This window comes from Triticum dicoccoides, chromosome 4A (assembly GCF_002162155.2).
Source record: "Triticum dicoccoides isolate Atlit2015 ecotype Zavitan chromosome 4A, WEW_v2.0, whole genome shotgun sequence".
NCBI lineage: Eukaryota > Viridiplantae > Streptophyta > Magnoliopsida > Poales > Poaceae > Triticum > Triticum dicoccoides.
The window spans coordinates 111852533-111876334 of NC_041386.1; the positions used below are offsets into that span (position 1 = coordinate 111852533).

General features: G+C 42.4%; 1 long non-coding RNA gene across 1 annotated transcript; it reads left to right on the forward strand.

Moving 5' to 3' along the window:
• The first annotated feature begins 22580 nt into the window (after positions 1–22580).
• On the forward strand, positions 22581–23541 carry LOC119288746. Its single transcript, XR_005141268.1, has 2 exons — positions 22581–22901; positions 23017–23541. It is a non-coding gene; the product is annotated as an uncharacterized LOC119288746 (long non-coding RNA).
• The last annotated feature ends 261 nt before the right edge of the window (positions 23542–23802 follow it).

Genomic DNA, 23802 nt, shown 5'->3' on the forward strand with positions numbered 1-23802 from the left:
ACTCGAGGACGAGCGGGAATTAAGCTTGGGGATGCTTGATACGTCTCCAACCTATCTATAATTTTTTATTGTTCCATGCTATTGAATTATCTATTTTGGATGTTTATGGGCTTTATTATACACTTTTGTATTATTTCTGGAACTAACCTATTAACTGGAGGCCCATCCCAAATTGTTATTTTCTTGCCTATTTCAGTGTTTCGAAGAAAAGGAATATCAAACGGAGTCCAAACGGAATGAAACCTTCAGGAGAGTTATTTTTGGAACGGAAGCAATCCAGGAGACTTGGAGTAGACGTCAGGGAAGCTTCAAGGAAGCCACGAGGCAGGGAGGCGCGCCCTACCCCTGGGCACACCCCCACCCTCGCGGGCCCCTCGTGGCTCCCCTAACCGACTTCTTTCGCCTATATATATCAATATACCCTAAAACATCAGAGAACAGAATAGATTGGGAGTTCCGCCGCCAGAAGCCTCCGTAGCCACCAAAAACCAATCTAGACCCATTTCGGCACTCTGCCGGAGGGGGGAATCCCTCTCCGGTGGCCATCTTCATCATCACGGCGCTCTCCATGACGAGGAGGGAGTAGTTCACCCTCGGGGCTGAGGGTATGTACCAGTAGCTATGTGTTCGATCTCCCTCTCTCGTGTTCTTGAGTCGGCACGATCTTGATGTATCGCGAGCTTTGCTATTATATTTGGATCTTATGTTGTTTCTCCCCCTCTACTCTCTTGTGATGAATTGAGTTTTCCCTTTGAAGTTATCTTATCAGATTGAGTCTTTAAGGATTTGAGAACACTTGATGTATGTCTTGCATGTGCGTGGTGACAATGGGATATCACGTGATCCACTTGATGTATGTTTTGGTGATCAACTTGCGAGTTCCGTGACCTCGCGAACTTATGCATAGGGGTTGGCACACGTTTTCCTCTTGACTCTCCGGTAGAATCTTTGGGGCACTCTTTGAAGTTCTTTGTGTTGGTTGAATAGATGAATATGAGATTGTGTGGTGCATATCGTATAATCATACCCACGGATACTTGAGGTGACATTGGAGTATCTAGGTGACATTAGGGTTTTGGTTGATTTTTGTCTTAAGGTGTTATTCAAGTACGAACTCTATGATAGATCGATCAGAAACAATAACTTTGAGGTGGTTTCGTACCCTACCATAATCTCTTCATTTGTTCTATGCTATTAGTGACTTTGGAGTGACTCTTTGTTGCATGTTGAGGGATAGTTATATGATCCAACTATGTTATTATTGTTGAGAGAACTTGCACTAGTGAAAGTATGAACCCTAGGCCTTGTTTCAACGCATTGCAATACCGTTTGTGCTCACTTTTATCATTAGTTACCTTGCTGTTTTTATATTTTCAGATTACAAAAACATATACGTACCATCCATATTGCACTTGTATCACCATCTCTTCGCCGAACTAGTGCACCTATACAATTTACCATTGTATTGGGTGTGTTGGGGACACAAGAGACTCTTTGTTATTTGGTTGCAGGGTTGTTCGAGAGAGACCATCTTCAACCTACGCCTCCGACGGATTGATAAACCTTAGGTCATCCACTTGAGGGAAATTTGCTACTGTCCTACAAACCTCTGCACTCGGAGGCCCAACAACGTCTACAAGAAGAAGGTTGTGTAGTAGACATCATTAGTTTACATTGAGTATGACTTGACTGGATCTCTTTTACCATGAATTACAATGTCTAATCAGTCCTTGATCTTTAAAGGTGCTCTGCATTTATGTTTTGTAGTCTCAGAAAGGGCTAGCAAGATACCATCTTGTTATATCATATTATGATTGTTTTGAGGAAGTGTTGTCATCCGAGATTTTTTATTATTGCTCGCTAGTTGATTATGCCATTGATATGAGTAAACATGAGACCTAAATGTCATTGTGAATATGGTTATTTCATAATCTTTGCTGAAAACTTGAATGATGGCTTTACATATTTACAACAACAAGAGCAAACAGAGTTTGTAAAAGTTTTCTTTATCACTTTCATTTTATCAACTAAATTGCTTGAGGACAAGCAAAGGTTTAAGTTTGGGGGAGTTGATACGTCTCCATCGTATCTACTTTTACAAACACTTTTGCCCTTGTTTTGGACTCTAACTTGCATGGTTTGAATGGAACTAACCCGGACTGACGATGTTTTCTGCAGAATTGCCATGGTGTTATTTTTGTGTGCAGAAATAAAAGTTCTCGGAATGACCTGAAAATCAACGGAGATTATTTTTGGAATATATAAAAGATACTGGAAGAAGAATCCACGTCAGGAGCCCACACCCTGTCCACGAGGGTGGGGGCGCACCTACCCCCTTGGGCGTGCCCCCTGCCTCGTGGGCCCCCTGACGCTCCACCGACCTCAACTCCAACTCCATATATTCGTGTTCGGGGATAAAAAAATCAAAGAGAAGGATTCATCACGTTTTACGATACGGAGCCGCCGCCAAGCCCTAAACTCTCTCGGGAGGGCTGATCTGGAGTCCGTTCGGGGCTCCAGAGAGGGGAATCCGTCGCCATCATCATTATCAACCTTCCCCCATCACCAATTTCATGATGCTCACCGCCATGCATGAGTAATTCCATCATAGGCTTGCTGGACGGTGATGGGTTGGATGAGATTTATCATGTAATCGAGTTAGTTTTGTTAGGGTTTGATCCCTAGTATCCACTATGTTCTGAGATTGATGTTGCTTTGACTTTGCTATGCTTAATGCTTGTCACTAGGGCCCGAGTGCCATGATTTCAGATCTGAACCTATTATGTTTTCATGAATATATGTGAGTTCTTGATCCTATCTTGCATGTCTATAGTCACCTATTATGTGTTATGATCCGTTAACCCCGAAGTGACAATAATCGGGATACTCACTGGTGATGACCGTAGTTTGAGGAGTTCATGTATTCACTATGTGTTAATGCTTTGGTCCGGTACTCTATTAAAAGGAGGCCTTAATATCCCTTAGTTTCCAATAGGACCCCGGTGCCATGGGAGGGTAGGACAAAAGATGTCATGCAAGTTCTTTTACATAAGCACGTATGACTATATTCGGAATACATGCCTACATTACATTGATGAACTAGAGCTAGTTCTGTGCCACCCTATGTTATAACTGTTGCATGATTGATCGCATACGACATAATTATCCATCACTGGTCCATTGCCTACGAGCTTTTCCTATATTGTTCTTTGTTTATTTACTTTTCCGTTGCTACTGTTACAATCACTATAAAACCAAAAATATTACTTTTGCTACCATTACCACTATTATCATATTACTTTGATACTAAACACTTTGCTGCAGATATTAAGTTTCTAGGTGTGGTTGAATTGAAAACTCAGCTGCTAATACTTGAGAATATTCTTTGGCTCCGCTTGTGTCGAATCAATAAATTTGGGTTGAATACTCTACCCTCGAAAACTGTTGTGATCCCCTATACTTGTGGGTTATGAAGAATGCTATAGACTTTAAATGACAGCCTGCTTGCGATCCTTCAAAATGACCATATCTCCATTAGACCCAAACGAGTAGCCCCCAAGGGCCGGCTTAAGATGAAGGAGTTTAAATCCGAAAATGTAGCCCCCATGAGCCGTCTTTAATTTGAAAAATCGAGCAGGGTCATTAAGGATTTGTCTTGAAAAAGAATAACCTACATTAGCCCCCAAGTGCCAAGTAGATTTCTTGTAATGTGCTTGAGACTTCAATAGAATAATTATCATGACTCCTAAGTGTTGCTTGATTTATCTTTTGCAGGCTGAATTAAGTATGAAGGAATCTCAGGTAATCGATCTACGGAAGAACATCACCTTACAAAAATTAGAGACATCAAAGGCCAAATCAGAACTGAAAGCCGCCTTGGAGGTATCTGAAAAATTGAAGACGGACTTCAACACACAGAGAACCGACTGGGAAAACGAGAAGGCAACTCTTTTGGAGAGAGCTAAATATGCTGAAGCTGCTCTTAAGACGGTGACGGAGGAGCTTTCCGGGTTAAAACGACATGTAAATCAGATGACATCCACCATCTTTGGTAAGTGACCATGCATTGTAATTTTGCCTCAGTAGATTACTTTAAACCACCTCGCGACTTACCATTTTTTATGTAACCAGGCCCCAGAAGCTCCAACCTTGGACAAGATATGTTGGTGAAGCTGAAGGCGACTTACACCTTGGTTGAACAGCCATATACCGGTGCTTAGCGAACTATAGCAGCCATGTCCCACACTAAACAGCCACCCGCTCATATCAGGGAAGTACTGGACAAACTGTCAGTCATACCCCAAAGGGTGGAGGAGATAAATCAGTCGTCTGCCAGAGCTGGTGCCATCACCGCCCTGAATCGGGCCAAAGCATGGCAAGCAGAGCTAGACCCGGAGGAGATGGCTACTGGTTGTCCAAGCTTCAAAGAAGACGGGTCTCCCTTTGATGCAGATAACTTTGCCAAATGTGTAAGAGAGATGCGTCCCTTCGCGAGCAAACTGGCAGAAGAAACTGATCTATCCAAATATCAGGCGGCTTATACCGTTGAGAATGCAAGAGTGAAGGTGCCGGTTTATGAAGTTATGGATCTTATTCTGCCAACACGTAAGCACACTTTTGCTCCTTATATTGATCCATCCACACTCATAGATGATGGAGCTGTATTCAAGGCTGTAACTGGCATCAATTGGGCATCACTTAATTTCCTGCCAATGGATGATGAATAAGAAGAAGAACCGGTGCAGGATAACCCGGAGTCTTCCACACGCCAAGCCGACAACAACTTACCCAAGGGGCGGATCTTGAACCGCAGCATTACGTTTCTCTTCTGAAAAATATCTTAATCATTTAGGCTTTTGAAAAAGCTTTGTAATAGGCTAGTTAAAACAATGATCTGTCAAGACATCGAGCATGTTTAGCCTTAAGACTGTTGAAAAATGTTTATGTGCTACCAACGAGCTTGCAGAGATTATCGTATTGTTTTTCAATGTTCCTGTGATACGTCTCCAACGTATCTATAATTTATGAAGTATTCATGTTGTTATTTTATCATTCTTGGGTGTTTTACAATCATTTTATAGCAACTTTATATCATTTTTTGGGACTAACCTATTGACCCAGTGCCCAATGCCAGTTGCTGTTATTTGCTTGTTTTTTACATCGCAGAAAATCAATATCAAATGGCGTCCAACCACCGCGAAACTTTTGTGGACTTTTTATGGGACAGAAGACTCCCGATGGGCCAAAGCAGCACCTGGGGGTGCACCGAGGGGGGCACAACCCACCAGGGCATGCCAGGGCCACCTGGCGCGCCCAGGTGGGTTGTGCCCACCTCGGTGGCCTTCCGTACCCCTTCTTTGCACTATAAATTCCCAAATATTCCGAAACCCTTGGGGGTTAACCTAGATCAGAAGTTCCGCCACTGCAGGGGCTCCGTAGCCACCGAAAACCAATTTAGACCCGTTCTGGCACCCTTCCGGAGGGGGGAATCATCTCTGGTGGCCATCTTCATCATCCCGGCAACCACCACGATGAGGAGGGAGTAGTCCACCCTCGGGGCCGAGGGTTTGTACCAGTAGCTATGTGTTTAATCTCTCTCTCTCTTGTGTTCTTGAGATATCACGATCTTGATGTATCGTGGGCTTTGTTAATATAGCTGGATCATATGGTGTTTTCCCCTCTCTATCTTGTTGAGATGAATTGAGTTTTTCCCTTTGAGATCTCGTTATCATCGGATTGAATACTTTTATGGATTTGAGAACACTTGATATATGTCTTGCAATTGAATACTCATGGTGACAATGGGGTATCGTATTGATTCACTTGATATATGTTTTGGCACTCAACTTGCAGATTCCCGCGGTGACATTGGGGTAATATATGCAGAGGGGTTGATGCACATTCTTGTCCTTGTTTCTTCGGTAGAAATCTTAGGGTACTCTTTGTAGTTCTTTGTGTGGATTGATTATTATGAATATGAATATGCTTTGGTGTTATTCTAGTACAAACTCTAGGAATAACGGAAACAATAGCTTTGTGTTATTTTAGTACAAACTCTTGAATAGATCGATCGGAAAGAATAGCTTTGAGGTGGCTTCATACCCTACAATCAATACCTATCTTTTGTTCTCCGCTAATAGGAACTCGGGAGTGATTCTTTGTTACACTTTGAGGGATAATCATATGATCCAACTATGTTAGCATTGTTGAGAGTTTGCACTAGCGAAAGTATGAACCCTAGGCCTTGTTTTTAAGCACTGAAATACCGTTTTTGTGCTCATTTACTATTTGCTACCTTGCTGTTTTTATTTATTCAGATTATAAAAATATATTTCTACCATCAATATTACACTTTTATCATCATCTCTTCGCCGAACTAGTGCACCTATACAATTTGCCATTGTATTGGGTGTGTTGGGGACACGAGATATTTCTTGTATTTGGTTGCAGGGTGGTTTGAGAGAGACCATCTTCATCCTACACCTCTCACAGATTCATAAACCTTAGGTCATCCACTTGAGGGAAAATTGCTACTGTCCTACAAAACTCAGCGCTTGGAGGCCCAACACATGTCTACAAGAATAAAGTTGCGTAGTAGACATCAAGCTCTTTTCTGGCGCCGTTGTCGGGGAGGTGAGTGCATGAAGGTATATCTTTAGATCTTGCAATCAAATCTTTTAGTTTCTTGTTTTATCACTAGTTTGGTTTATAAAAGAAAACTACAAAAAAATGGAATTGAGGTTGCATCATATTATTGATCATCTTTATATATCTTTCTTGAAAATGATGGTTCGGAAAATTGTGCTCAATTGTTAGAAGAAGAAGTCAATATAATGTTTGGCACAAAATATTTGAATGATGAGCATGATTGCAATGTTGTTAGTATGAATTCTTTGAATATCCATGATGCTAATGATATGAAAAGCTAAAAGCTTGGGGATGCTATGTTTGATGAAGATAATATTTTTTGTCCCCCAAGCTTTGATGTGCAAATTTATTATGATGAAAGCATGCCTCCTATTTATGATGATTATATTGATGAAAGTGGGTTTGGAAGAGTGTAAACTTTAGGAGGTAATGATCCCACTATTTTGGAGTGTGTTGAATCTTATTGTGATAATTATGAAAGTGGATTTGGAGAGGTCATGACTTTATTTAGTGATGAATCCACTATTTTGGAGGTTGCAATTGATTATGACAACAAAGTTGCTATCTATGATGATTATAGTGATGACATGTATTCTATAAAGAATAATGATAACCATGAAACTTGTCATCATGATTTTAATTTTCAATCCTATGATAGTTATATTGTTGAGTTTGCTCCCACTATTATTCATGACAATAAATTTGCTTATGTGGAGAGTGAGAAAATTTCTATGCTTAAGTATCATGAAAAGAATGCTTTATGTGATAGATATTTTGTTGAATTCATTCATGATGCTACTGAAAATTATTATGAGAGGGGAACACATGATTTTACATATTGCAATAATATCAATTTTCCTCTGTTTATGTTGAAAGTTTTGAAGTTAGGCATGTTTTGCCTTCCTATGCTAGTTGATTCTTGTTCCCATAAGTTGTTTGCTCACAAAATCCCTATTAATAGGAAGTGGGTTAGGCTTAAATGTGCTAGTCATATGCTTCATGATGCTCTCTTCATGTTTCAATTCTTATCTTTTATGCGAGCATCATTGAAATTATCATGCCTAGCTAAAAGGCATTAAAGAAAAGAGCTTGTTGGGAGACAACACAACCCTTTTACCTACTGTTTTTGCGTGTTCAGATGATTAGGCTACTGTATTAATCATGTTTTATTTCTTTTGTTTCAATAAAGTGCCAAGTAAAGCCTTTGGGATCATGTTGGGTGATAGTTGATTTAATCTTGCTGAAAAATAGAAACTTTTGCGCTCAGGAAAACAATTCTCATTTTTAACATAAGCCTGATAAAATGCTGATTCTTTTTGCAGAAGATTAATCGGCAAATTTCTCAGGTTTTCCTAAATTTTCAGAATTTTTGGATTGGCAGAAGTATGGTTTGAGTACAGATTACTACAGACTGTTTTGTTTTTGACAGATTCTGTTTTCAATGCATAGTTTGCTTGTTTTCTAGTTTCTATGGATTATATTGCTCAATATAAATTGTGGAAATGATATCCTACTGTAGGCATTGTGTGTAAACAATTATGAATATTGTCTTTGGCAGTACCAAAAGTGGATTGGTTTGCTCTTTATCATACTAACCTATCTCACAAAGTTCCGTTAAGTTTTGTGTGAATGAAGTTTTCAAGTTTTGGGTGAGATATTGATATGAGGAGAATAAGGAGTGACAAGAACCTAAGCTTGGGGATGCCCAAGGCACCCCCAAGTAAATATTCAAGGAAGATCCAAGCAACTAAGCTTGGGGATGCCCCGGAAGGCATCCCCTCTTTCATCTCCAACATTTTTGGTGACCTCACATGGAGCTATGTTTCTATTCGTCACATGATATGAGTTTTGCTTGCAGTGTCAATTTATTTTGTTAGTATTTTCTTGCTGTTATTTATAATAATGTTTTGCATCTTTTATTTCAATAAAAGTGGCAATGATAGCCTTTGCCATGCTTATATTGCAAGTATACATGTTGCTGTTTGAAAACAGAAAGTTTACCGCTGATGCAAAAATTCCCTAGAAAATTCAGAATCTGATAAAATGTTGAAACTTTTTGAAAAATGAGCTCCGATAAATTTTATACAGTGTGGTAAATTTTCATAATTTTAGGAGTTAAATAAGTATTGATACTCTTGCATTCTTTATAGACTGTACTGTTTTGGCAGATTGCTGTTATGTTTGCATTGTTTGCATATGTTTGCTTGTTTAATGATTCTATTTGAGGATAGGCGTATTAAATATGCAGAGGAATTTAGTATGCAATGTTGAATAATAATTTTAGTGATTTTCTACAGTAGAGAATGATAAGGTTTTTGCATTGGTTTATACTAACTTATCTCACGAGTTCTTGTTGAGTTTTGTGTGGATGAAGCTTTTGAGATTTAGGAAAACCGTGATATGAGAGGAATTAAGGAGGCACAAAATCTCAAGCTTGGGGATGCCCAAGGCATCCCAAGATAATATTTCAAGAAGTCTCAAGCATCTAAGCTTGGGGATGCCCTGGTAGGCATCCCACCTTTTTTCTTCAACAATTATCGGTTAGTATCGGTTGAGCCTAAGTTTGTGCTTCTTCACATTAGTTGTGCTATTGTTGGAATATCACTTTATTTTGTTTTTCTTGCTATTTTAATAAAATACTTAGATCTGAAAGTTTTTAAATAAAATAGAGTCCTCAAATAGTTGCCAAGGAGGCTAAGTAAGCGACATTCACGCCCCGTCAACGAAGCTCTTTCCTATGTCATTTAGTCTTCTGCTTCACTTATATCCTATGAGTAAATTGTTTAATAAAGTGAATATCATGAAGTTGAAATCATATCATGCCTAATGGTAGCTTCACATTGGGTTTAGAAAGTGAAATCTTTTGAGGCTTGACAATCACAATATTGGTCATACAAGCAATTCACAAATAATTAGTATAAGGAAGAGAACTTTCACATATAAATACACTATCATGGAAATCTTTTGTGATTGTGAGCCCCCATCAAGATATTATATGCCAAAATTGTTGATGTTGTACAAGGAAGAAAACATAATGGTTTATGTTTGTTCATATTCACATAGAAGTTATATTGTCATAGATCCTTCAACATCTGGTGCTTGCCTCCCGTCTTTGCTAGCCAAAAATTCCGCACCAAGTAGAGATACTACTTGTGCATCCAAAAACCCTTAAACCCAAATCTTATTTTCAAGAGTCCACCATACATACCTAAGGATTGAGCAAGATCCTTCAAGTAAGTTGTCATCGGTGCAATAAGGCAATAAAATTTCTTCTAAAAGTGTGAGATCATTTAGTGTAAGAGAAAATTGAGTGTTGTACGAACTTGTGATGGCAAAGTAATAAAAGCGACGGACTGCATAAAAAAGGTTGCTATCATAAGGGACAATATAGCGTGACGTTCTTTTGCACTAAGGGATTGAGCATACAAACAAATAAGCGCATGTCAACCTCTGCTTCCCTCTGTGAAGGGCCTATCTTTTATTTTTCAGTATTTACTTTAATGCAAAGAGTCAAAGTATTTCTCTCTATTCCTTTTTATTTTTCTCTTTTGGCAAGAATCATGTGGCGAGGAAAGATCTAGGCACATATGTCTAGTTGAATATGGGTAGCATGAGTTATTATTGTTGACATCACCCTTGAGGTGAATATGTTGGGTGGCAAAACAATAAGCCCCTATCTTTCTATGTGTCCGGTTGAAATGTTTTGCTCATGTGTACAAGGTGAGTGTTAGCAATCATAGAAGACTATATGATGGTTGAGTATGTGGAGCTCTTACTTAAACTCCGTTGAATAAGTTGAATTGCGATTGCTTGGTGACTAAGAACATAGGTTGTTGAGTTTCATGAGAATTCATTGTTTGGACCTTAACATGTGAATTGGTTGCTACTATAACATAAGAAGTTTCATAAGAAAGAATTGCTTTTATGATTCTAGGAAAAGTGATTGAAATTATCATTGATCAAACTTATGCACTTTGCTAGCATTCACACTTCATAAATTATTTCTTTTATCATTTACCTACTCGAGGACGAGTAGGAATTAAGCTTGGGGATGCTGATACGTCTCCAACGTATCTATAATTTATGAAGTATTCATGCTGTTATTTTATCATTCTTGGGTGTTTTACAATAATTTTATAGCAACTTTATATCATTTTTTGGGACTAACCTATTGACCCACTGCCCGGTGCCAGTTGTTGTTCTTTGGTTGTTTTTTACATCGCAGAAAATCAATATCAAACAGAGTCCAAACACCGCGAAACTTTTTGTGGATTTTTTATGGGCCAGAAGACTCCCGATAGGCCAAAGCACCACCTGGGGGTGCCCTGAGGGGGGCACAACTCACCAGGACGCGCCAGGGCCCCCTGGCGCGCCCAGGTGGGTTGTGCCCACCTCGGTGGCCTTCCGTACCCCCTCTTTGAATTATAAATTCCCAAATATTCCGAAACCCTTGGGGGTTAACCTAGATCAGAAGTTCCACCACCGCAGGGCTCCGTAGCCACCAAAAACCAATCTAGACCCGTTCTGGCACCCTGCCGAAGGGGGGAATCATCTCCGGTGGCCATCTTCATCATCCCGGCGACCACCACGACGAGGAGGGAGTAGTCCACCTTCGGGGCTGAGGGTTTGTACCAGTAGCTATGTGTTTAATCTCTCTCTCTCTCTCGTGTTCTTGAGATGTCACGATCTTGATGTATCGCGGGATTTGTTAATATAGTCGGATCATATGGTGTTCTCCCCTCTCTATCTTGTTGAGATGAATTGAGTTTTTCCCTTTGAGATCTCGTTGTCATCAGATTGAATACTTTTATGGATTTGAGAACACTTGATATATGTCTTGCAATTGAACTCGTGGTGACAATGGGGTTTCATATTGATTCACTTGATATATGTTTTGGCACTCAACCTGCGGATTCCCGCGGTGACATTGGGGTAATCTATGCATAGGGGTTGATGCACGTTCTTGTCCTTGTTTCTCCGGTAGAAATCTTGGGGCACTCTTTGTAGTTCTTTGTGTGGATTAAGTATTATCAATATGAATATGCTTTGGTATTATTCTAGTACGAACTCTAGGATAGATCAAATGGAAACAATAGCTTTGTGTTATTTTAGTACAAACTCTTGAATAGATCGATTGGAAAGAATAGCTTTGAGGTGGCTTCATACCCTATGAACTATTCCTATATTTTTTTCTCCGCTAATAGGAACTCGGGAGTGATTCTTTGTTACACTCCGAGGGATAATCATATGATCCAACTATGTTAGCATTGCTGAGAGATTCCACTAGCGAAAGTACGGACCCTAGGCCTTGTTTTTAAGCATTGAAATACCATTTTTGTGCCTGTTTACTATTTGCTACCTTGCTGTTTTTATTTATTCAGATTATAAAAATATATTTCTACCGTCAATATTACACTTTTATCATCATCTCTTCGCCGAACTAGTGCACCTATACAATTTGCCATTGTATTGGGTGTGTTGGGGAGACAAGAGATTTTTTGTATTTGGTTGCAGGGTCATTTGAGAGAGACCATCTTCATCCTACACCTCTCACGGATTGGTAAACCTTAGGTCATCCACTTGAGGGAAAATTTCTACTGTCCTACAGAACTCTGCGCTTTGAGGCCCAACACATGTCTGCAAGAATAAAGTTGCATAGTAGACATCATCCTGCACGCATGGTAAGCAACACCCTGGCGGTTACGCCAAGGCGGGTCATAGTTTCCAATATGATATACTCTGTCGACTTAAAGTCTATAACTAGGGCGGGTTACAAGAAACCCAAAGTACTCATGCAAATATGAAAAGTCATACCTGTAGACTAATGTCACCATAATGATGTAATAATTATAGTCTAGCATGGGCATTTACTCGCAAATATGTAAAATTGCGACTTGAATTTATTCAAGGCAAAACCATTCTGGTGATTTAAAGTCTACTTATCAGGGCGGGTTTTTAACCCAATATGCTCAATCATGAGTCATACAATCAAGGCTACATGGCCCGAATTGTGAAAACCATATATTTATATGGAAAAAGATATGAATCAAAAAATCTTCAGGAAAAATAGAAATTCAGAACACAAGGCTTTCATAGGCCGCCAAGCCTAAAACTTCTAGTGCTTTCATGGGCCGCACAACCATCGAGTTATTTCCAGCACACCTGTAAGCTGGCCCACGCATGACAAACCGCCGGTTTAACTTTAACGAGTTCAGGGTCTTATTTAAAAGATTGACTGTCAAGAACACGACGGGTCATTCCAGGGTTACCTGGGTGGAGTAGAAATGACAAACATGCCGGTAGCTTGAAAGTTGGTGTTTAACTTGGCTAGGAAGCCGATCAAGAGGGTATGCAAGGCTATGCTCATTGAGCAGGAAGCCCCCAAGTGACCAATAAGATGGCTATGAAGCCGACCAAGAGGGTAATCAAGGCTCTACTCATTGAGCAGGTAGCCCCCAAGTGATCCATAATATGGCTAGGAAGCCGACCAAGAGGGTAATCAAGGCTCTGCTCATTGAGCAGGTGGCCCCCAAGTGATCAATAAGATGGCTAGGAAGCCGACCAAGAGGGTAATCAAGGCTCTGCTCATTGAGCAGGTGGCCCCCAAGTGATCTTTATGAACAATTAATGAAGGCTCAAACTTATTGAAGTGAAATGACAGAGGCCCTAATTTATCAAGATGCCGACTTTATTATCTTGATCACAATATATACATGGATGAAAGTATGTACAACACAAGAGCCGGTGGCTCAAGTGTAATATGGCTGAAGATGAATAATGTTCCACGGCCGGTGGGTCTCCTCCTTCGATGTGCGCGAGTCCTTGTTCCCTCAAATATTAATGTGGTAGTATGACCCGTTGTTCAGGTTTTTGCTGACCACAAAAGGTCCCTCCCAAGGCAGGGATAACTTGTGCTTATATGTTTGATCTTGGATGAGCCGGAGCACCAAGTCGCTGATACGTCTCCAACGTCTCTATAATTTTTGATTGTTCCATGTTGTCATAGTGCCAAGTGCCAGTTGCTGTTTTCTGCATGTTTTTTACATCACAGGAAATCAATACCAAACGGAGTCCAAATGCCATGAAACTTTACGAAGATTTTTTATGGACCAAAAGATGCCTAATGGGCCAAGGCTGCGCCTAGGGGTCCTTCGAGGAGAGCACAACCCACCAGGGCGCGCCAGGAGGCCCAGGCGCACCCTGGTGGGTTGTACCCACCTCGGGTCCCCCCCCGGACCACCTCTTTGCTCTATAAATACCCCAACATTCCAGAAACCCTAGGGGAGTCGACTAAAATCAATTCCAGCCGCCGCAGAGTCCAGAACCATCAGATCCAATCTAGACACCATCATGGAGGGGTTCACCACTTCCATTGGTGCCTCTATGATGAAGCGTGAGTAGTTCTTTGTAGACCTTTGGGTCCATAGTTAGTAGCTATATGTCTTCCTCTCTCTCGCTGGATTCTCAATACAATGGTCTCCTGGAGATCCATATGATGTAACTCTTTTTGCGGTGTGTTTGTTGGGATCCGATGAACTTTGAGTTTATGATCAGATCTATCTTTTTATATCCATGAAAGTATTTGAGTTTCCTTGATCTCTTTTATGCATGATTGCTTATAGCCTCATATTTCTTCTCCGATATTTGGGTTTTGTTTGGCCAACTGCATCTATTTGTCTTGCAATGGGAAGAGGTGCTTTGTAGTGGGTTCGATCTTACGGTGCTTGATCCCAGTGATAGAAGGGGAACCGACATGTATGTATCGTTGCTACTAAGGATAAAATGATGGGGTCTATCTCTACATAGATAGATCTTGTGTACATCATGTCAGTGTCTTATTGCATTACTCCGTTTCTCCATGAACTTAATACACTAGATGCATGTTGGATAGCCGTCGATATGTGGAGTAATAGTAGTAGATGCAAGCAGGAGTCGGTCTACTAATCTTGGACGTGATGCCTATGTAATGATCATTGCCTAGTGTGACGCCCCGAGACCGATGCGCCAGGTGTCTTCCAGTTATTCGTTGTTGTTGCCTTGTCATTTGCTTGCGTGATGCATCTTATCATGTCATCATGTGAATTGCATCATCATGTTTAAAAAAACTTGCATCTGTCTCGGTCTCCTCGTTATGTCCGTTGTCCGTTCTGAGCCCAGACACACTTGCACGCGCCCGCGGCATGTCCGAAATATTATTTTGTAAGTGGCTGGAAAATGTTCTTGGTTTGGGTTGAAAGTTGGCGTGTGGTCTTATTTTAGTGTAGGAAGACCGCGTGTCAAATTTCATCGCGTTCGGAGTCGGTTTGATAGCCCAATCGTTAACTATAGCGACAATATAGTCGGTCAAAACGTCGGACGTTTTCGGACTCCGGAAACAGTCGCCGGGTCTCTCTCTTCTCTTCTCTCAGCCCAAGGCTTTCTGCATGGCCCACTACCTAACCGCCAGGCCTACCTAACCTCTCTCGTCAGCCCGCGGCCATCCTCGCGCGCGTCCGAAAGTTGTCCCGGACCCGACCCGAGCAGTCGCCACCGTTGTGTCCGGATCATCCCCAAACATCTACAAAACATCACCGTTTTCTTATTTGGACTCCTTACCTATTTTATTCTTGTCCGTCGGAGTTCGATCCGATGATCCAAATCCCTCTCCTTTAATCCTTTTGCTATATATATCAGACAAACCCTAAAAACTAGGTCACTTGTCCCTTCAGCCGCCGTCGCATCTTCCTCGGGATCCCCGATCCAATCCATCCACTCCACCCGGCCGACCTAACCCACCTTCTCGATTTGCATCCCCGACCAACCCCTGCAGTCCCCATGCGCTCGTGGATCTCCTCTACCTCGCCTGAGCTCGCCGGGGAGCAGATCACCACGACACCCGATCTTTTGCGCCTCCCCTCGTCCAGGAGCATCTGCTCCTCTGCCTGAGCACCCCTGCCTCGGCCTTGTGACCCCGCGACTCCCTCCTGCAGCCCGAGCAAGCCGTCAGGAGGATGACGAGCGCGTTGACCAGTCGTTTGCTGCTTCCCGATCGAGCGTCTGGGCCAACCTCGCTTCGTGCCTCATCGCGCCCTGCCCGCGGCCCAACAAGTTGATCCGGCCCAGCCGCTCCCCTCCACCGCGGCCTGCGAGCTGCAGCCCACGGGCCGAGGCCCAGATCTGCCACGCCCCTGTAGGCCCAATGTGAGCAGTGCTCCAGATTCGGCCCATCTCTATATTTTTTTCTGCCTGATCGTTTTTTTCCTTTTATCCTGTGAATGCCAAATTTGTAGAAAAACCCTTGCATTTCATGCATTTAATAACTCACAAATGGTGCATCGGAGTAAAATGATTTATATATGAAACTTGTTTAGAATTTTGTCAAGATTCATAATATCCGATTTTCATCTATGTTTAAAATGTTTAAAATGCTGTTTGTGTATTTTTTGTCCATATGCCATGCTAAAATGCTTTAAATCATAACTAAATGACCGTAACTCGGAATTTAATAAACTTTATATGCAAATGGGGTAGAATTTTTCCTAGTTTAACATGGTGGCATCATCTTGCATGTTTAATAACTATAAAATATGGTTTAGGGCAGAACAGTACCAAACCGTAAAATATGCACATGAGGTTTTTCCGGAATTGTTGTTTGTTATTTCCGGCCTCATTTAAACTTGCCTAGATAGATAGTTTCTTTGTGCTTCATCTCTTGCCATGCTAACAACATTTAATCTTGTTGGGTACATAAATGAGAGAGAACTAACTAAGTCATGTGGTGTTTTCTTCAATATGCAACTCCGTTGCATAATGAGCTCCACTTAATTTGTAGGATTGTTTGTGCGCTTTGCCATGCCATGCTTCTTTAAACCGGACATGCATCATACTTGTTTGTGCATCGTGCCATGTTCGTGTGTTGGTTGTTTACTATGTTGTGTGCTTCTTTCCGGTGTTGCTTCTTCGGGTTGGTTCTGATAACGTCGCGTTTGTGAGGACCCGTTCGACTACGTCCGTTTGTCTTCTTCCTGGACTCGTTCTTCTTCCTTGCCGGATTTCAGGCAAGATGACCATACCCTCGAAATCACTTCTATCTTTGCTTGCTAGTTGCTCGCTCTTTTGTTATGCCTATGCTGCGATACCTACCACTTGCTTATCATGCCTCCTATATTGTTGAACCAAGACTCTAAACCACCTTGTCCTAGCAAACCGTTGTTTGGCTATGTTACCGCTTTGCTTAGCCCCTCTTATAGCGTTGTTAGTTGCAGGTGAAGATTGGAGTTGTTCCATGTTGGAACATGGTTATTTTGTTGGGATATCACGGTATCTCTTATTTAATTAATGCATCTATATACTTGGTAAAGGGTGGAAGGCTCGGCCTTATGCCTGGTATTTTGTTCCACTCTTGCCGCCCTAGTTTCTGTCATATCAGTGTTATGTTCCCGGATTTTTCGTTCCTTATGCGGTTGGGTTATTATGGGAACCCCTTGACAGTTCGCTTTGAATAAAACTCCTCCAGCAAGGCCCAACCTTGGTTTTACCATTCGCCACCTAGCCTTTTTCCCTTGGGAGTCACGCATGCCGAGGGTCATCTTTATTTTAACCCCCCGGGCCAGTGCTTGTCTAAGTGTTGGTTTGAACTAGAGCCAGTTGCGGCGCCACCTCGGGGAAACTTGAGGGCTGGTTTTAGCTGTACGTAGTGCTCATCCGGTGTTGCCCTGAGAACGAGATATGTGCAGCTCCTATCAGGATGTCGGCGCATCGGGCAGTCTTGCTGGACTTGTTTTACCATTGTCGAGGATGTCTTGTAACCGGGATTCCGAGTCTGATCGGGTCTTCCCGCTAGAAGGAATATCCTTCATTGACCGTGAGAGCTTGTGATGGGCTAAGTTGGGACACCCCTGCAGGGATTTGAACTTTCGAAAGCCGTGCCCGCGGTTATGGGCATATGGGAATTTGTTAATGTCCGATTGTAGAAAACCTGAAGTTGATCTTAAATTAAAATACATCAACCGCGTGTGTAACCGTGATGGTCTCTTTCCGGCGGAGTCCGGAGAGTGAACACGGTGTTGGAGTTATGCTTGACGTAGGTTGTTCTAGGATCATTTCTTGATCATAGATTTCTCGCACATGCTTTGCCTTCTCTTCTCGCTCTCATTTGCGTATGTTAGCCACCAAATATGCTAGTCGCTTGCTGCAGCTCCACCTCATACCTTTTACCCTTCCTATAAGCTTAAATAGTCTTGATCGCGAGGGTGTGAGATTGCTGAGACCCCGTGACTCACAGATACTTCCAAAACCAGTTTGCAGGTGCCGATGTTACCGAGCAGGTGACGCAATCAAGCTCAAGGAGGAGCTCAATGAAGATCTTGTCCTTTGTGTTGTTTCGTTCTAGTCGATCAGTAGTGGAGCCCAGTTGGGGTCGATCGGGGATCTGTGTAGCATTTGGGGTAGTCTTCTTTTATTTTGGTTCCGTAGCCGGACCTTGATTGTATCTGGATGATGTAATGCTTTATTCATGTATCGTGTGAAGTGGCGATTGTAAGCCAACTACGTTTTCTTTTCCCTTATGTATTACATGGGTTGTGTGAAGATTACCTCACTTGCGACATTGCTTTCAATGCGGTTATGCCTCTAAGTCGTGCTTCAACACGTGGGAGATATAGCCACATCGAGGGTGTTACAAGTTGGTATCAGAGCCTTCCCCGACCTTAGGAGCCCCCTGCTTGATCGAATAGCTGGCGTTGTTGAGTCTAGAAAAATGTTTTGAGTCATTTAGGGTTATATATATCGGATAGTTAGGAATTCTTTTCACTCCCCAGTCCCTTCATCGCTCTGGTAAGGCATCCTGACGTAGAGTTTTGACTCTTCTCTTCTCAAATTTTCACAAATTTTTTTTAGGACCACGCGGGTATCTTGGAATCATTCTGATCGATTTGTGGCGAGAACCTTGTTCTTGGTGCCTCGTGACATTTAGGGGTTGTGGCAGTGTCCCGAGGAGTTGAGCTCCGAGGTGTTGTCGTCACAATTTTATCATTGCAGTTCTAGAATACTTGAGTTTAGTTTCGCCGACATCGAAAATCTCTTTTATGTAGTTGTTGGTGAGATAACCTCGACGCCACCAAGTACTGGGGCGGGAGTTCGTGAGTATTGCCATAACTCGTATAACGGATACTTTTCGAAGGTTGAGGTAGACGATTTCCAAAGGTTTCTTGGTTATGTGTTGAAGGATGGATACAGCTGGATGTAGGATTTGCTAGTTTTGGGTGAGATATTATGCTTCCCCTGTATCCCCAACACCTGATTGCATAACTGGGAAAGTTTCGGGAGTTTATAAGTGGGAATTCAAGTAGCTCTTAGGATATCTTTTCGACAGATGTATGATATGAAATTGGGGTTCGACGTCTAGTGGTCCGCCTATCCACAGTTGGTTTTACAATGGTCTCATTGTGTCTTAAAGAGTCCTTGGCTATGCCGACTCGGGGACGCTTCGTATGTCATGTGCACTGCCTTGTACATGATGGTGCTGTACGATCGAGCCTGTGTAGGCCCCACCACGAAAACTTTGGACGAAATTCTCTATCATATGTTTGTTCCGGCTTATTCCGCAAGCCAATCCTTTGTTTTGTTTTGAGTTGTGGTATTCAAGTCGCTTCGAAGTCAAATGTTGATTCCATACCTTTTCCTAAGTGGTGTTATCATGTGAATACTAATCCTTCATGATAATCGAGTTTGTCATGTCAATCCTTTTTAACCGGTGTGCTTCTCTTCAAGTGGATCCGATCATTTCAACTTCCGCAAGATCAATTATCACTTCTTCTCAACGGTGTTTGTTTCATCCGTCCCATGTCTTTGTTTTTCCCTCCCACCCACCCTTTGACTTCAAGGACTCGGATTTCTTAAATCAAGCATCCATCTTATGGATATGAAGTCTTCCCATTTTGTTCCGTCAATATTCTTACCCGGTGGTTCTCGTGAAGATGCTCTACACACTCATCATTCTTCATTCTTTTCTTTTTCCAGTGGATTCAATTCAAGTTTTGTCGATCGTATCATTTCCTTGTTTCAAATGCTTTCTTATGCTGGTGCACCTCATAATCTTCCACTTCTTGCTATTCAATTGTTCCGGAGTGTTCAAGATATCTCGAGTCTGTTATCTCATTCAAGTCTTTTAATTCAACCGGTGCTATCTCCTTTTTCAAGTAATCATATGAATGGTGTTTTCTTTTGAGTGGAACCTAACCCACAGGTCTTTTTCCCAAGATTTTACCTGACTCTTCTTATTTTCCCGGAGTTATTCTCAAATTCTTTTCGAAGTTTGACGTAAGAATGAATTGCCATCAGTCAAATTCCTTTCTCGAAGATTTTTCATTTTTTCATCATTGGCTCAACCTTTGCATTCTTCATTCCAGAGTTCCTCAACAATTCTTGGTGGTGTTTCTCGTCGTCATTCTCGGATTTTGAAGACCAAAGAAGAGTTTTTCCTCCATATCTTATCCGTTCTCATAGAGATTCGTGATTCTAGTTTGAGTCCATCCTCTCATAATTGTTTTTGATTGTGGAAATTCTTTTCATCCTTCCGGAGCAATTCAAGAGTCTTTTCTGTTTGATTCTCCAAAGCCCATCATTTTGGAAGATTTATTCATTCTCAGCTTTCAGCTATCATTCTCCTAATCTTACTGGTGCATCATTCAAGTATTCTCTTATCAGCTCGTGATCGCTTCATTCTCATGTATCTAAATTCTCTCAAGCTTCTTCGTTTATTTGCTAATTCTTCCCGGTGTTGTCCTTATCTTTTCCCCGGTCATTTTAATTCTTACGGTGGTTCGTGCAAGATTCCTCTTCTTTCGCTATCATATCAATTCATTCGCTCTTTCGATTCCACGGGTGTTTCGTTGAAGACCTTATCAAGTTGGCGCGATATCTATCTTAATCCTTTCTTCGAGAATAAGTAGTGTGCCAAATCCATTGTTTATCATCAATTTAATTGATGAAGGACAAGCATAATGTCATTCTTATTCTTGTTTCATCCTAATGACTAATTCTTTATTCTGAAGGCCCTTCAAACTCTCGGTTTCATTTGTTTCATCTTCTCTTTTTCCCGGAGTTCCAACCTCTTTCAATTATATTATCACAGAGATCTCTATCTAAATCATTGCAAGGATTCAATCTTATTCTTTTCATCATTCAATTATTTTGGATCATTCTTTTGTTTACCGGAGTTCTTCATGAAATTTCTGCTTGATGGTCCATAAAGAACTTAATCCATTCTCGAAATGTTCATCAAGATTATTTTCAGAGGAGCTCAAGCATTCTTCATCTTGCAATCCGGAGTGCAATTCGTTCTTCCGTATCATGGGAGGTGGTATTATGTCATTCTTGATAATTTGAGTTCATGTTTCATGATTCACAAGTTTTTCAAGAGTGACATATCTAAATCCATCATTTTTCTCTTCGCTCAAGACTTATTCTCAACCAATCTATCTCTTCTTTGGAGTTATATTGGGTTATATTTCACCTAAAGCTTTCCCTAAGGATTGTTGCTATTATGGTGCTTATAATTGACCCAAGTTCTTTTATCCCCCCGATGAGATAAGTTTCTCGTCTCCTTGTTCATATCAATCCAATCTTTTGTTTTCGTTAGTGGCAGAATTTCACCTCATAATTTCAAGATGTTTTCCATAAGCCCACAACAAGCTTACTCTTTTCGTTGTTGGTTTTTCCAACAACTCCGTTTGAACCTTCTCCTAAGGATGCCTTTTCAAGCTCTTTTGTGACAGAAGTTGGCATTTTCTTCTCCATTCTTTTATTTCAATTATCTATCTTCTATTTCTTCCTTCCGGAGGCTTTGTGATGTTCCTCTCTTCAACCCATCTTCTTGTTTTGTCAGGATCGTGTTCTTTTCATGCTTATCCTTTTAACCGGAGTGTCAGGTCCTCTGCTCAAGTTCTTTTCTACTTATCTATTCTTGCTTCTCTTTTCTACCGGAGTGCTGTCCGAATTTGTTCTTCCTTGTTCCTATTTTCTAACGGAGTGTTCTCAACTTTGTTCATCTCTGTTGTTTTTCTTTCTTTCAAGTTATTCAACCTTTCAAGGTTCTTTGGTTTCACTCGTTTGTCAAAGAAGCAACTTAGTTTTACCTCTCCTCTTCCTCTTCCGTTTTCCCTCCGGTGCCATCCCTAGGATCTCGGGTCGAGATATTCTCGTAGTGGTGGAGTGTTGTGACGCCCCGAGACCGACGCGCCAGGTGTCTTCCAGTTATTCGCTGTTGTTGCCTTGTCATTTGCTTGCGTGTTGCATCTTATCATGTCATCATGTGCATTGCATCATCATGTTTTAAAAAACTTGCATCCGTCTCGGTCTCCTCGTTACGTCCGTTGTCCGTTCTGAGCCCAGACACACTTGCACGCGCCCGCGGCATGTCTGAAATATTATTTTACAAGTGGCTGGAAAATGTTCTCGGTTTGGGTTGAAAGTTGGCGTGTGGTCTTATTTTAGTGTAGGAAGACCGCCTGTCAAATTTCATCACGTTCGGAGTCCGTTTGATAGCCCAACCGTTAACTATAGCGACAATATAGTCGGTCAAAACGTCGGACGTTTTCGGTCTCCGGAAACAGTCGCCGGGTCTCTCTCTTCTCTTCTCTCAGCCCAAGGCTTTCTGCACGGCCCACTACCTAACCGCCAGGCCCTACCTAACTTCTCTCGTCAGCCCGCGGCCATCCTCGTGCGCGTCCGAAAGTTGTCCAGGACCCGACCCGAGCAGGCGCCATCGTTGTGTTCGGATCATCCCCAAACATCTACAAAACATCACCATTTTCTTATTTGGACTCCCTACCTATATATTCTTTTCCGTCGGATTTCGATCCGATGATCCAAATCCCTCTCCTTTAATCCTTTTGCTATATATATCAGACAAACCCTAAAAACTAGGTCACTTGTCCCTTCAGCCGCCGCCGCATCTTCCTCGGGATCCTCGATCCAATCTATCCACTCCACCCGGCCGACCTAACCCACCTTCTCGATTTGCATCCCCGACCAACCACTGCAGTCCCCACGCGCCTGTGGATCTCCTCTACCTCGCCTATGCTCGCCGGGGAGCAGATCACCGCGACACCTGATCTTCTGCGCCTCCCCTCGTCCAGGAGCATCTGCTCCTCTGCCCGAGCACCCCTACCTCGGCCTTGTGACCCCGCGACTCCCTCCTGCAGCCAGAGCAAGCCGTTAGGAGGCGGGATCCCATGCTGCAAGGAGCTCCTCGCCGCCCGGATTTTCCCCAGGTCGCCGGACCTCCCTCCAAGCGTCGCCGCCGGTGGCCACATGTCTAGCATGCCTTCCTCACCGCCACTTGCCTCTCCCTCCGCCTCACTCCCCTCTCCCGTTTCTCTCTGTCAGGGACCGAAGACATGGCCGCCCGACCTGAAGCTGCCTCCAGCGCTTGCGTTGACCCAGCCACGTGCCGCCCGTAGCTCCTCGACGCCGGCCGGATCCGTCGTCCGGGAGATCCGCCTTCCCGCCGCCCTCTCGTCCGCCTCCAGCCGTCCCTGTCGCCAAGCGTCGCCGGCGATCTTTCCTGCTTCGCGCTGAGAGCCGCGCCCCTGTTTTGCCCGAAGGGAACAAGTAGGACGACGAGCGCGTTGACCAGTCGTTCGCTGCTTCCTGATCAAGCGTCTGGGCCAACCTCGCTTTGTGCCTCATCGCGCCCTGCCCGCGGCCCAGCAAGTTGATCCGGCCCAACCGCTCCCCTCCACCGTGGCCTGCCAGCTGCAGCCCACAGGCAGAGGCCTAGATCTGCCGCGCCCCTGTAGGCCCAATGTGAGCAGCGCTCCAGATTCGGCCCATCTCTATATTTTTTCTGCCTGATCGTTTTTTCCTTTTATCTTGTGAATGCCAAATTTGCAGAAAAACCATTGCATTTCATGCATTTAATAACTCACAAATGGTGCATCGGAGTAAAATGATTTATATATGAAACTTGTTTAGAATTTTGTCTAGATTCATAATATCCGATTTTCATCTATGTTTAAAATGTTTAAAATGCTGCTTGTGTATTTTTTGTCCATATGCCATGCTAAAATGCTTTAAATCATAACTAAATGACCGTAACTCGGAATTTAATAAACTTTATATGCAAATGGGCTAGAATTTTGCCTAGTTTAACATGGTGGCATCATCTTGCAT